Source organism: Protopterus annectens, chromosome 3.part0 (assembly GCF_019279795.1).
Source record: "Protopterus annectens isolate FY-2018-M chromosome 3.part0, PAN1.0, whole genome shotgun sequence".
Lineage (NCBI taxonomy): Eukaryota > Metazoa > Chordata > Ceratodontiformes > Protopteridae > Protopterus > Protopterus annectens.
The window spans coordinates 716,293,814-716,309,907 of NC_056731.1; the positions used below are offsets into that span (position 1 = coordinate 716,293,814).

Below are 16,094 nucleotides of genomic sequence, written 5' to 3' on the forward strand. Positions count from 1 at the left end.
GTTCTTCCCCGCTCCGTTCGCTACGCTCACTCCGCTCCCCACCCTACCCCCAATTCCCACCCACCCCCAGGGGTCCTACCTTTAAACTTACTTAGACACACCCCTAATTAGCTACCTACCTATCACAATTCCTGTACATCTAACCTATCAACACCAGACTCCTAGTCCTACAACCACACCCTCTCTCCACAATCTTATCTAACTACCTCACCTCACCCTATTATTACATACCGTGCAGTCCTATACTTACTAGCCTCTTACTCAATAAAAACATGCCTTTAAGCCTTAACTCAATCTTTCCACTTCTTCTCCTTAACATCCTGCTTTACTACTATACTCTTACCTCCTATGAATATCTTAGGCTTAACCAACCTCCTGTGTTAGACAAACACACCACAACTACACTTCCTCTACCTAACCAAACACATATTAACATACTATCAACCTGTCCCTACCTTCCCCCTCTCTACCATAAAGTACACCATTACAGATTCCCAACCTCCAAACGGTTCTATCTAATACCCTTCAAAAACTTAAAAGTCTCTCTAGTCCCACAAACACTGTTACTGATACATGGGGACATCCACCCCAACCCCGGTCCCAATACCCTCCTCAACCACACCCCTTCAAGCCAAACTGCTAACTGTTCTGGTTCACCTTTCTCCACTGACTCCCTCTCTATTGCTCACCTAAATATTCGTAGCATCAACAACAAAGTCACACAACTCCATGCCTTAATTGATTTCTACGCCTTTGATATTCTCTGTCTCACTGAAACCTGGCTTAAACCTAGTACCAAAGACAACGAATTCACTCCCCCAGGCTATAGCACCTTAAGGCAAGATTGTCTTAATAAAAAGGGCGGGAGTGTGGCCCTCCTATACAAATCCCAACTTCAGGTAGCCTTAATTGACTCCTTGCCCCCCTCCCCAGCAAATGCTGAAATACTATGTTCCAAACTCCAAGTTAATAAATCCAAGGCTATTTATATAATATGTTCCTACATCCCTCCAGGCAAGAACATCAACACTCTAGAAAATATCCTAAGCTGGGTCTCCTGTAGCTTTCCTCAGGAAACCATAATCTTAGGTGACTTCAATATTGACTGGAACTCCTGCATATCTCCCAAACCCACCATTCACCTAAATCTCTTTAACTTTCATCAAACCATTAACTCCCCTACTAGAATACATAAATCCACCCACAAACAAACCATTCTAGACTGGATACTGACCAACAACAATCCCCTCTCCTATAAAACAGGAATACTCCCTGACAATATCAGCGACCACCTCCTTACCTTTATCACTAAACAAAAATACAACAATCCCAAGCTAACTATTTATCGTACCAAATACAACAAAACAGATTTCAACCTAGCATCCTTTCAAAATGAACTCAAGGAATATAACTGGTCAACTCTAAAATACCTCCCAATAGATGAAGCAGTAACCCATTTTAACAATACCTTCCTACAAATTCTAAACCATCATGCCCCATCCCGCTTAATTAGAGTAAGGTCCAAAGCAGCCCCATGGCTCTCAAAAACAACTAAACAAACTATGCGAGCTAGAAATAAATTATGGACTAAATGGAGGTCCACAAAAAACCCTACTGACCATCAAAACTTCAAACACCTGAGAAACAAAACAAAGAAACTTACCTATCTGGACAAGAAAAACTGCCACTTTCAATATCAACAAAACCAAAACCAAAACCCAAAACAATTTTGGTCAGGAATAAACAAACTACTCCATCCAGGGAACACCAAAACACCTACCCCAGCTAGCCTAGCACAGACCCAACCTAACATAATAGCCAACACTTTCAACAACTTCTTCTCTCAAAGAGTCGCCTCACTGGCAAGCAGCTTGACTCCCCCCCTATCCCTCCAAATTACCCCCACTCAAAACAGCACCCACATGCTAAAGTTTAACACCATCTCCACTACCTATATACGTAAACTACTATCTAAACTCAAACCATGCACCCCTTCTGCCGACAAGCTTCCAGCTGAATATCTGCAACTAGCTGCAACCGAAATAGCCTACCCAGTCTCCATCTTAATAAACAGAACTATAACTGAATCCAAAATCCCATCCTGTTGGAAAATCTCCCATATCATTCCCCTCCATAAAGGAGGTAACTCTAACGAACTCTCCAATTTTCGGCCTATTGCCCTTCTATCTCCACTATCCAAAATAATGGAACGCTGCATACACCATCAACTCCTACATTATCTCTTGAATAACAACTTGCTTGTAGACTCACAACATGGTTTTAGGCCCTACCACAGTACTTCAACTGCCCTTCTCTCCTTCACTGACACTATCAATAAAAATCGCAATAACAACCTGTTCTCCTCTGCTATTCTTGGACCTCTCAAAAGCATTCGATATGGTCAACCATCAACTTCTCCTCGATACCTTAAAATCCCTCTCACTTGATTCACAAGCATTACAGTGGTTTGACTCATACTTGACTAATAGAAAACAAGCAGTCCTCTGGGACAGCCATCTATCCTCTCAACTCCCAGTTACTATTGGCATCCCACAAGGATCCATCTTAGGTCCCCTACTTTTCTCTATTTTCATAAATAACCTGCCCACTTCCCTCCCCACATCCACTTGTATACAGTATGCTGATGATTCCACTCTCATCTGCTCTGCTCCATCCCCAGTAGAACTCCACTCCTCTACCCAATTGGTCTTCACTGCAGCAGAAAAATGGTTTCAACACATCTGTCTCCTCCTAAATCCCAAAAAAACCAAACTACTACTTTTCACCCCAACCCTTAAATCCACCCCAATCACTTTCTCCATTGTGTCCTGTAATGGCACTATTATCAAACCTGACTATTCCACAAAACTGCTTGGCGTCACCATAGACAATCAGCTAAATTTTGACTATCACATTGATTTAACTATCAAGACAGTCAATAAAAAGATTGGTGCCCTTTACAGACTTAAGCCCTTTCTTACTGCCACATCCCGAGTGTCTCTCGCCCAGACTCACCTCATTTCTACACTGCTGTATGCCTCTCCTTCTTTTATCAACATATCTAAAGCTAATCTTCAGAAACTGAATATAGCCTACCATAGTATTGCCAGATTTGCCACTGGCTCTCCATTCCATACTCATCACTGTCTTAACTTAAAGAAACTTAACTGGCTAGAACTTCCAAACCTAATACTCCTACAGCAACTAATCATCACTTTTAAAATTCTACATTACCCCTCCAACACACCCATACTGAACAACCTCATCACACCTTATAAAAATCTCACTACACTTAGATCAGCCAACAAGCTTCTAGTTACTACTCTGAAATCTCATAATAAATCAGGTGATTCCTTATTTGCAAACACTATCGGTTCATATTGGAATAAACTTCCCACAGAACTGACCTCCCTAGGCTCATGTCACCTTTTCAAAAAACAGATGAGAAATCACTTACTAAATCACTGGCTATGCCCATGCTCCAATCCCGACTGAGCTCAGCAAATTTTATTACCCTCTCTAGTCCCCTCCTTTGTACCGTCACTCTCTTGTTCTAATTTCTGACTGAATTCCCCAATCCCCTCTTTTGTACCTTCACTCTTTTGTTCAAAATTCTGTTTGACTTCCCCTCTGACCATCTGCTTTCTTTCTCTTGCTTCTTTTATCTGACTTCCTATATCCTTCTACCTTCTGCATTCATCACTACCTTTGTTTCCCCCTCTCTTCTCCTACTGGCTACTCCTCACCTTTGCTATGCCCATAATATTCCTACCAAACGGAAACTGTACTTTTTCCACATTCTGCTTACTTCATTTCTGCTTTTTCTTTATCTCTAACTACATAATAACTGTTACACTACCAGCTTGCATAGTTAACACTGTATATTAACTGTTTCTTGCTTTTTGCCAATGCCTGATTTGTTGTTTTGACTAGTGACTAGTGTTTTTAACTGTAAATTTTATTTTATGATACTGGAGCTTTTCTCCTCAGCCCTTGGCTGAAATTTGACATGTCATCTAGTCAGACTAGCCCAGGAAAACTGTATATGCGATTGTACTTTGCCTTTTAACATTATTTTATTGTTAGTTTATTAGTGACTTGTTAAACTGTAATATTATAGTCTGACAGTGGAGCTTTTCTCCTCGGGCCTCTGCTGAAAATGGACCTGTATCCAGCCAGACTAGCCCGGTTAACAAATGTAAAATAAATAAATAAAATAAAGACAAATCTCAGTCTGGATTAGTGCATGGACAAAGCCAATGAGTTTTTAGATGTTCTTTAAGATGTTTTTTAAAAAGAGAAGTAGAAGCAAGGGTGGATAATTCTGAGGGAAGCTGGTTTCAGATTTTTCCTGCAGTGTTTGCGAAGAGTGAATCCCCAGCTTTGTTATTAGCTTTATTTGAGGAAACTAGAAGCTTATTAGCAGAGCAGAGTATGGATAGATTTGTATAGGGTGTAATTAGATTAGTAAGGATAGGTGTGTTGTTAGGGTGGTGTAGGATCTTTTGAGTAATAAGTAATTGTTGACAGAGTATACGGTTTTTCAGTTCGAGCCATCCTAGTTGTTTGGGGTTAAGGCAGTGGTGAGTTTTAAAGGGGGAGCTTGTGATGTATCTAGCTATGCTATTATAACAGGTGGAGAGTTTTGAGAGGTTATTTTTGGAAAGGTTAGTATATATAACACAGGCATAGAAAAGGGTAGAAATGAGGTGGGTTTGGGCAATAGTTTTCTTTGCAGAAGGGGTAAGGAAGGCTTTGATTCTATAGAGGGTACCAAGTTTTTTGTTAACAGACTTTATAGTTGAGTTGATGTGTTAATCATAGCTGAGACGATTATCAATTGTTACACCTAGTAGGCGGGTTGTGGTATCTGGGGTAATGTTGGTACCATTGTTAGAGGTTATAGAGAAGAATGGAGTAGGTGATTTGTGAGTAGGGGTGAAAAGCAGTAATTTAGTTTTTTTAGGATTTAGGAGGAGGCAGTGTTACATAAACCAGTTTTCGACATTTTGAAAAACAGTTTGGGTAAGGGAGTGGAGAGTGGCTATATTCTTGGCGGTACAGATTAAGGTGGAGTCGTCGGCATATTGAATACATGTGGCTTGAGGTATGTTGTTGTGTAGATTGTTAATAAAGAAAAGAGAAGGGGACCTAGGATAGAGCCCTAGGGTACTCCAATATTGACTGGTAGTAGCGAAGACAAATTGTTCTGCCAAAGTACTGCTTGCTGTCTATTTTCCAGATATGACTTAAACCATTGTATAGCTTGCGGGTTGAGAAAATGGGTATTTAGTTTGTCTAATAGTAAGTTATGGTTAACCATATCGAAGGCTTTCGACAGGTCAATAAATAGAGCAGAGGAAAATGAGTTATTGTTACGATTTTTATTTATGGAGTCTGTAAAGGATAAGAGGGCAGTCGATGTGCTATGGAATGGTCTAAAGCCGTGTTGGCAGTTGCAAGTACGTTATTTTGTAGTAAGTGGTTAAGTAATTGTTTGTAAACACACTTTTCCATGATCTTAGCTAAAGGGGAGAGTAAGGCAATAGGACGATAGTTTGAAAGCTCAGTAGAAGGACCACCTTTGTGTAGCGGGATGATATGGGATATCTTCCATAGAGCAGGGATTTTGCCTTCTGAGATAGTTCTGTTGATAATAATGGAGATGGGATATGCTATGGCTTTTGCGGCTATTTGTAGGAATTCAGATGGGAGACAGTCAGCAGAAGGGGTGCAAGGTTTCAGTTTTTGAAGTAGCTTACAGATGAGGGATGTAGATACAGGTTGTATCTGAAAGGTAGGTAGTGAACTATTGCAGGTATTAGTTTGGGAAGTGGTGGAAGGAGGTAAATAATTAGCCAAGGTTAGAATGGCTTCAGTAAAGTAGTTATTAAAGGCATCAGGGACCTGGGTGGAGTTATTATGGTTGAAACCAGTTGGGTCTGGAGTAGTGGTGTTGTCTGGCTGAAGAAGTTTGTTTATTCCAGACCAAAACTTTTGAGGAGTTTGTTGGCTGGTTTGTTGTAGTTTAAGGTAGAAATCATTTTTATCTCTAAGAATATCCTTCTTGGTGGCATTTCTTAGTTGTTTATAGTGAAGGTGGTTTGTTGGGCATTTGGTAACTCTCCATTTTGCCCAGATTTTATTTCTAAGGAGTATCTTCTGCCTGGTTTGTTTTGTGAGCCATGGGGCAGGTTTTGTTTTTATTCTAGTAGTGTGAAAAGGTGCATGGCAGTCAAGGATTTGAAGAAAGTTAGTATTAAAGTAAGTAATGGATTCATCAAGTTCAAGATGGGTTAGTGGTGACCGGTCACCTGCTTGCAACTCAGTTAGGAAGCTGTCTGGATTAAAGAATTTTTTTGAGCAGGAGGTTTTGATGTTGTGAGTGGTTGGAAGATGGACTTTTTGTCTAATAATGTAGGTAGGTAAGCATGTGGTCACTAATGTCATCTGGAATGGTTCCTGGAGTATAAGTTTCAGGGTGGCTATTAATACAGATCCAATCCAGAGTAGTTTCCTTATTGCTAGGTTTGTGGATTCTTGTAGGAGTTGTTATTAATTGTTTGAAACCAAAGAGGTTTATGTGATTGGTAGGATTCATAGAACTGCAAGTGGACCAGTCTGTGTTAAAGTCACCAAGTACAATGGTCTCCTGGGGTAGTTGGGTAGTGAGGTGATTGAGTAGGTTCTCAAAAGTACTGGTATTATTACCTGGGGGTAGATACATACAAAGCAGATAGACTGATTTGGAATTATTGATTTGGAGTTTGGCAGTTAGGATTTCAGAATTGGTGGCAAATGATGGAAGCACATTAATGGGGGACATTTGGAGGTTAGATTTATAGAGAATGGCTATACCTCCACCTTTTTAGGTTTTATGGTCATTTCTAAGGATGGTATAGCCCAGAAGGGTAATTTCCTGGTCTAGAGTAGATGGTTTAAGCCAAGTTTCCGTAAGACATAGTATGTCAAATGAGTGTACATCAAGGAGAGCATGTAGATGGGAAATTGTATTGTTAACACTTCTAATGTTAAGGTGACCTATGAAGAGGGAGTTGCATGGTTTTGTTAGTGTTGAGACTGTAGGCAATGTTAAATTGGTTGGGTTATTGGTATAGTTATTATTGGGGCCAGGATTTGGATGAATATCACCGTCTAGGAGGGGGTGTTGCTGGGGGTGTTGTAGAGATTTAAGGAGTTTATAGTGGTTATTAAGAGTCTTTTTGGAAGAGAAATAGCTAATGTGGGTTGCTCTGTGAAATTTTGGTAGCATACAGTTGGATTTACAGGTTATGTTGCTGTGATTAAGGGAGAAGATGAAAGAGGGTGTTAGTGTTTGACGGATGCAATGGTTTTGTTCAGGGAGAGAAAGATATTCAAAGCAGGTGAGTAAGTAAGGTATGGTAAGACAGGCCAATGTGGTGGTTAAGAGTAGTATGTTTAAGAGGATATGTTTATTTGATGGGGCCATGGTAAAAAGTAATTATAAGTAGGGAAAAGACAGTATAAATAGGTGTTGTAGAAAGAAAAAGGGAGTTATGGAAGGGATAGAGCAGGGTACAGAATAATTTGGGAAGAGATTAGAGGAGATTGAAAATGAGGTAGAGTAGGGAAGGAAAGTAGTGTAGTGGATGGATAGTAAGGGTTGGGGGTGGTATAAAAGGAAATTGAGTAGTTCTAATTAGTAGAGCAAGATAAGGGAGTGGCCTGGAGATGGAGAGGTGAGTGATAGGATAAGAAGGAAGGAGGAGTGGTTAGTGAAGTATATGACTAGGACCTCTGGGGTGGGTGGGAATTGGGGGTAGGGTAGGGGAGCGGAGTGAGCCCGGAGGGCGAACGGAGCGGGTAGAAACAGGCAAAGGAGTAGCTGGAGGAGAAACAATCAGTCAGCAGAGCTGAATACTGAATGTAAGTGAAGTAAGCCTGAAGTGGGAAGGAGCAGGGATAAGTATGGAGTGTATAAGAAAACACGGAAGTGTAGCAAGTTAGAATAGAGGGTACAGTGTGAAGTAACAGAGTAGTTCTAGGTCAGATCAGTATAGTGTAAAGCAAACAGAATAAAAAAGGGGGTGAGCAGGAGAATTAATAGAAGGGACAGCAGTGCCCCCTACTGGGCAAAGCTAGAGTTACAAGCAGTTACAGTAAGGCGGGGTAGGATTTAGTTTTAGTTAAGAGAGGGAGAAAAGCAAGTAAAAGAGGTAGTAAGAGGTGGTAAAGGTGTTTAGTGTACAAGGTAGCTAGTATGGAGGGGAGGGAGGCTGCTGGCTGACCCGGCTCAGGGCGAGCTTTTAAACCCCTGAAGCAACAGTGGACGGTAGTAAGTTTTACAGGTAGGACATAGATAACATACTTTCTTATATCCTTGAAGGTGGGAGTTGGGAGTACAGGCTGAGAGAGAAAGCCACGGCTATTTGTTGGACGGGTCCTTTGTCACCAGTTAGGTAGGTTCTCAGAAAAATGAGTTCTGGAACAGCACAGTGAAGAGCAGGGTACTTGTAGGAGAGAGAGAGAGACAACAGTGGTGGTAAGTAGCAAGAAGCTAATAACAACAAAATATGATAATAGGACAATAGTTATAACAGTTAGAAAGTAGAGCATTCACTGATTCATTTGAAGCTAACAATATCATGAGAGCTTATATTTTCTTATATCAAATATCTAGCAGTACATTCTCTATAGGCTCAATAGGATAGCATGTAACTCATTAGTTTAAAATAATCATCTGATTCAAATGCATATGAAAACAAAACAACAGTGCAGCCATAATTCAGGGACAATGTGTAGAAAGTGTCAGGAATTGCTATATATTGACACTAGAAAGAGAGTTAGGGCTGGTAGCAGGCTTAAAGTCTACACTAGTCTGTCGACAGGGAGACCACACATTAATTGATTAAACATATGGCATAAGCTTCCTCGTGGTTAGCGAGAATGCCAGAATGCATTACCCAGACTATTAAATAGGGTTTAATACATCTATTAGTAGAGAGACCTATTAAAATAGAACTTAGTATAAATAGAGAGATGTGATATCCCGCCATCCTAGTCACCCTGGAATTGCTTCAGCGTGGTTGGCGTGAGGCTGAAAAGGCTGTTCCCGGCCTTTTAAGTACACAAATGTCTATAAAATTAGCAGTAGTTCTAGTGACAGGGGAAAGTGTAGTTAGAGATTTTTTTTTTAAATCTTTACAATCAATAGCATGCTTAGGTAATGCATTAAATTAATCATTCTTTTTAATGGCCAACTTGTGTTCATACATTCTTTGCAAGATCATTCTAGTGGTTTTACCCATGTAGAAGCTCTTGCAAGAACCACAAGTAGCCAAATATTTCCAGAATGTTTCTAAAGGGCAGCATATCACCCAACGATAAATCTATATCATTCACAATCATAGCCTGAGTAAGTACCAAAAGGAACTAAAATAGTTTGAAGTGCTATTTTTATAGACAAACTTAAGTTTCTCACTTACAGCTTGTAATAAACCACAATAATTATCATCAATGATCATAATAATGATTCTTACATTAACCCAGCCACTGGGGATGCAGAAGCCAGTGCATTTCTTCATGCCGGTCTCAAGCCCGGATAAATGGGGAGGGTTACGTCAGGAACGGCATCTGGTGTAAAACTTTTGCCAAATGACATATGCAGACAACAATACAGATTTCCATACCAGATCAATGGAGGCCCGGGTTAACAATGACCGCCACCAGTACTGTTAGCCAACGGGTGCTGGTGGAAATTAGGCTATTGTTGGCCAAAGGAGAAGAAGAAGAGGGGGAAGACATGCCAGAAAGCGGGAAGAGAGGAGGAAGGTTAGCAGTGTGGTAGTGAGCATAGGAATTTTGAATGCTGGTAGTATGACTGGTATTGGGAGACAGCTAGCTGATATGATGGAGAGGAGAAAGGCTAATATATTGTGCGTGCAAGAGACCAGATGGAAGGGGAGTAAGGCCAGGTGTATCGCAGGCGGGTTCAAATTGTTCTTTCATGGTGTGCATGGGAGGAGAAATGGGGTAGGGGTTATCCTGAAGGAACAGTATGCCAAGAATGTTTTGGAGGTGAAAAGAGTGTCAGATAGAGTGGTGTTTATAAAGCTGGAAGTTGATGGTGTAATGATGAATGTTGTTACTGCATATGCTCTGCAAGTTGAGTGTGCAATAGATGAGAAAGAAAAATTTTGGAGTGAGTTGGATGAAATGGTGGTGAGTGTACCCAAGGGTGAGAGAGTGGTGATTAGAGAGGATTTCAATGGGGATGTTGTTGAAGGGAACAGGGGGGATAAGGAAGTGATGGGTAGGCATGGTGTTAAGGAGAGGAATGCAGAAGGTCACATGGTAGTGGATTTTGTGAAAAGGATGGAGATGGCTCTGGTTAATACTTATTTTAAGAAGAGGTAGGAGCATAGTGTGACATACAAGAGTGGAGGAAGATGCACACAGGTGGATTATTTCCTATGCAGGAGGTTCAGTCTGAAGGAGATTGGAGACTGTAAAGTGGTGACAGGGGAAAGTGTAGTTAGGCAGCATAGAACGGTGGTCTGTAGGATGACGTTGGTGATCAAGAAGAGGAGGAGGAGTGTGAGGGGAGTGCCAAGGATCAAATGTTGGAAGTTGAAAAAGGGTGATTGTGAGGTGGAGTTCAGGAAAGAGTTAAGATAGACACTGGGTGGCAGTAAAAAGTTACCAAACAGCTGGGTAACTACAGCACAGCTGGTAAGGGAGACAACTAGAAAAGTGCTTAGTGTGACATGTGGACAGAGGAAGGAGGACAAGGAGACCTGGTGGTGGAACAAGGAAGTACAGGAGAGTATACAGAGAAAGAGGTTGGTGAAGAAGAAGTGGGATTGTCAGACAGATGAAGAAAGTAGACAGGAGTACAAGGAGATGAGGCGTATGGCAAAGACAGAGCAGAGGTAACGAAGGTTAAGGATAAGGCATATGGAGAGTTGTATGAAAGGCTGGACACTAAGGAAGGAGAAAAGGACCTGTATCAATTGGCTAGACAGAGGGACTGAGCTGGGAAAGATGTGCAGCATGTAAAGGTGATAAAGGATAATGAGTGAAATGCACTCACAAGCAAGCAGAGTGTGTTGAGCACATGGATACTTTGAGGGGCTGATGAATGAAGAGAATGAGAGAGAGAGAAGGTTGGATGATGTGGGAATAGTGAATCCAGGACAGCTATGAAGAGGATGAAGAATGGAAAGCCTGCTGGTCCAGATGACATACCTGTGGAAGCATGGAGGAGAAATGGCAGTGGAGTTCTTAACCACATTGTTTAATGAAATCTTGGAAAGTGAGCAGATGCCTGAGGAGTGGAGAAAAAGTGTTTTGGTACTAATGTTTAAAAATAAGGGTGATGTGCAGAGCTGTAGTAACTACTGAGGGATAAAATCGATCAGTCACGGCATGAAGTTATGGGAAAGAATAGTGAAAGCTAGGTTAAGGAGGGAGGTGATGATTAGTGATCAGCAGTATGGCATCATGCCGGGAAAAAGCACTACAGATGTGATGTTTGCTCTGAGGGTGTTGATGGAGAAGTATAGAGAAGATCAGAAGGAGTTGCATTGTGTCTTTGTGGACTTGGAGAAAGCATATGACAGGGGGCCTAGAGAGGAGTTGTGGTATTGTATGAGGAAGTCGGGAGTGGCAGAGAAGTATGTAAGAGTGGTACAGGATATGTACGAGGGTAGTGTGACAGTGGTGAGTTCTGTGGTGGGAGTGACGGATACATTTAAGCTGGAGGTGGGATTACATCAAGGGTCAGCTCTGAGCCCTTTCTTATTTGCAATGGTGATGGACAGGTAGACAGACGAGATCAGACAGGAGTCCCGTGGACTATGATGTTTGCAGATGACTTTGTGATCTGTAGTGAGAGTAAGGAACAGGTTGAGAGACCCTGAAGAGGTGGAGATATGCTCTAGAGAGGAGAGAAATGAAGGTCAGCAGGATTAAGACAGAATACATGTGTGTGATTGCAAGGGAGGATAGACGAATGGTGAGGATGCAGGGAGTAGAGTTGGCAAAGGTGGATGAGTTTAAATACTTGGGATCAACAGTTCAGAGTAATGGTGAGTGTGGAAGAGAGGTGAAGAAGAGAGTACAGGCAGGCTGGAGTGGGTGGAGAAGAGTGTCAGGAGTGATTTGTGACTGATGGGTACCAGTAAGAGTGAAAGGGAAGGTCTACAAGAGGGTAGTGAGACCTCTATGTTATACAGGTTGGAGATGGTGGCATTGACAAAAAGGCAGGAGTCAGAGCTGGAGGTGGCAGAGTTAAAGATGTTAAGATTTGCATTGGGTGTCACGAGGATGGACAGGATTAGGAATCAGTATATTAAAGGGTCAGCTCACGTGGGATGGTTTGGAGACAAAGCCAGAGAGGCAAGATTGCGTTGGTTTGGATATGTGCTGAGGAGGGATGCTGGGCATATTGGGAAAAGGATGCTGAGGATGAAGCTGCCAGGTAAGAGGAAAAAAGGAAGGCCTAAGATAAGGTTTATGGATGTGGCGAGAGAGGACATGCAGGTGGTTGGTGTGACACAGCAAGATGCAGAGGAAAGGAAGAAATGGAAAGAGATGATCTGCTGTGGCAGCCCATAATGGGAACAGCTGAAAGAAGAAGAAGAAGAATGATTCTTACGTTGAACATATCAACACTAACCGGTAAAGAAAAATCTCTAGTAAAAACACTTTCAACTCTATTTCATGTCTTGGGAGAAGAGCAATGTTTTTAAAATAGGTTGAAATTCAGTCCATATATAATCCATTACTTCATCTATTATTTTATCTAATCTATTAATAAGTATAACCTTTCTTTTTGAACAAAGCCCACCAAAACAAAACCTCTGCTTGAAGACATAATCAGTACTGATGAAACAACTGTATCTAATAAACTGTCCCCTTATAATATTCCACTTCATGAAAATGGATGCTGACTACCACAATTTGCATAGTTGTTAAAATGGGTTTTATTTCTATAAATATTACAGTGAAGACAACTATGTTATATGTCCAGTATTCTAGTAAAATTAACTACACTAACTGTGTCATATAAAACAAAAAACATAAAATTAATACTGTTATTTAGGTTATTCAAAAATGCCAAAACCTCATATTTTGTACCATTCCAGATTATAAACAAATTGTCTATGTTTTTCCAATATAAAGAATCATATTTAAAATGTGTGCATGGTGGGGGGAGGGGGCAAACATTGTTGACCCTAACAGCTTATCAGCAAAATAACAAAAACAGGTGCCATTTTGGCACCCACTGCTATACCCTTAAGCTGATGGTAAATTTCACTTTGAAAAACAAAAAAAGTTATTAGCAAGTTGTTGTTGTTGTTTGTCTTTTGGCTTTTCCTGGTTAGGGGTCGCTACAGCGGAACTCCGGTCCACTAATGATTGTCAGTAGATTTTCATGAACGCCGAGGTGTCAGCTCGATGTCCAACCTTCAACGAAGGCACGCCCATTTACTCATGTCTTCTGAACGCCCACCCAACCACGGGGAGGACATGCAGACTCCACACAGAAGGCACTCCCCGCACTCCAGTCGCGAATCGAACGAGAGAACCTCTAATAAAAAAGTTATTAGCAAGTACAATATCTATAAACAGACAAATGTTACTCAAACTGGCTGGCAAATGAAGTAAATACACTTAAATAATTCCTGATATACTCACAATAAAAATATCCTGTTTTATTGAAGTATATAGTGTTGCCACATAAAAAGTGATGAATGTGGTTTCTGTACCAGCAATTATATAGTTTTTGAGTAAATCAAGAAAGATCCAAGAATCTTTCAAATAAAATTGTGAACCTTGTAAGACAGGATTAAGTATTATATCTAATTACACTGAAACTGATTCAGTTTTAATATGGTCAGTAGCAACTACTGGCCTGAAACATGGATGAAACATGGATTCAAATTACTTGAGTGGGTTTTAAGAATACTAAATACGTTTGACAATTACGGATAATCTACCTTAAACATTTCAAACTGTGTGATACACATAACCTTAATAAAGAAGGTCTAATAAAAACAAATCAATTTTCCTAAATTGGTATAAAATTAGAAGTTATGTACTCACCATAACGTTCCATCTGAGTAGGTGTATTCATTTGTCTGCAACCTGTGGGTTATGGATCCGATATCGGATCCGAACCGCATGGTTTTCAGCTATGGATCAAGCTCTCAGCCCCTCACCCATAATGCCCTGCTCTACCCTCATGACCTCAGATCGAGTTTGCCAAAGCAACAATACCCTAAAAAGGGTAACAAAGAATATGCAGGAAACTGAAAGGCCAGGGGATAGGAGGCGGGATGGTTGCAGACAAATGAATACACCTACTCAGATGGAACGTTATGGTGAGTACATAACTTCTAAATCTGAAGTAGGATATTCATTGTCTGCAACCTGTGGGACAGAGTCCCCAGCTACCTGAATCTTGGCGGCCATCATGGAAGGATATTCGGAGCACCGCTGAGCCAAAGGATGCTCTACCCCTAGATGCAAGATCCAACTTATAGTGGGAAATAAGCGTATGAGATGAAGCCCGTGGCTGCTGCACAAATATCATCTAGAGGAATCCTAGCCTTGAAGGCTGCCAGGTAGATACTGACCGGGTTGAATGGGCATGAACACCCTCCGGTGCGGGCCTTCCTGAAGCTTGATAAGCCAATAAAATGCACTGTGAAATCCAGCGGGACAGAGAAACTTTAGAGATTGGCTTGCCCAAATTGAATTGCAAAGGAAATAAACAGCTGGTCGGATTGCCTATGACCAGCTGTCCTGTTCAGATAAAATCTAAGTTGCCTGTGAACATCTAGTGAATGTAGCTTATATTCACCTTTGTTTTCATATTTAGGAAGAAAACAGGAGGTTAATAGATTGATTGATGTTTGCTTCAGAAGCGATTTTAGGAAGAAAGGACGGGTTGGTCCTGAGGGAGACACGGTCCGGATGAAATACCAAGTAAGGAGGTTTAGCTGATAAAGCTTGAAGTTCAGAAACTCTCTTGGCTGATGTAATGGCTACCAAAAGGCTGTCTTGTAGGACAAGAATTTGAGATCCACCGAGCCGCTGGCTCGAGGAGGAGCGGTCAAGGCCTGTAGGACCAAAGAAAGGTCCCAAGGAGGAACTGCTTGTTTTATAGGGGCCTGAGAAGAAAAGTACCTTTAAGAAATATTTTACACAATTTGGCTGACATAAGAGGATTAGAGTCATGGCCAATGTGATAGTGAGAAATTGCCGCCAGTTGAACTTTGACTGTGGAACTGCTGGCACCATCGTTAAAGAGAGTGGTTAGAAAGTCAAGCACTAAAGGGAGAGGAACCGTGAAGGGATTCAGGCCTTGCCGCTCCGCCCACAAAGAAAGCGTTTCCATTTGCTTAAACCTTTCTAGTGGATGGTTTATGAGCCCACCAAAATAGCCTTTACAGGTGAAGAAATACCGGAGTCCTTATCAAGAGTGGAACTGGAGCAGCCAAGCGGTCAGCTTCAGGTTGTCCAGGTTCGGAGGAGGAATGCAGGATGGATGGGATATCAGATCCGGGATGGGATCTAGAATCCAGGATTCACCGAGTGAGACCTTAGGAAGGGGAACCAGATCTGTCGAGGCCAGAATGGAGTAATGAGAATCATTCTGCAACCCACCCGAGAGGCTTTCTGAAGAACTTGCAGCATCAGAGGCAAGGGTGGATAGGCATACAGAAGACCGGGTGGCCAAGCATGCACCAGTCTTGGGGTACCTCCGGGAGGTATTAGAGCGAAAAACTGTCGCACTTGGTGTTTGAGGGAGAAGCAAAAGATCGCATGAAGGGGTTCCCACCGTGCGAATATGCTCCGCTACTTGACAATTGAGAGACCACTCGTAAGGGGTCAGAATGGTGCGACTGAGCTTGTCCGCTAGGATGTTGGACCGACCGAATGTGCGTTGCTATTAGAAAGCGATTGGAGATTGCCCATTCCCAAACTCTCATGGCCTCTCGACAAAGAGGTAAGACCTTGTTCCCCTTGCTTGTTGATGTACCAGACAACAGACATGTTGTCCGATTGAATCGCAATTGTTCCCAAGGAAGAAAGTCCTGAAG

General features: G+C 41.6%; 1 protein-coding gene across 1 annotated transcript in view; it reads right to left on the bottom strand.

Annotated features, from left to right (window-relative positions):
• GGCT (gamma-glutamylcyclotransferase) overlaps positions 1 to 16,094 on the bottom strand; it is a 515,743-nt gene that overhangs the window by 465,222 nt on the left and 34,427 nt on the right. The gene's annotated exons all lie outside the window — the stretch shown is intronic.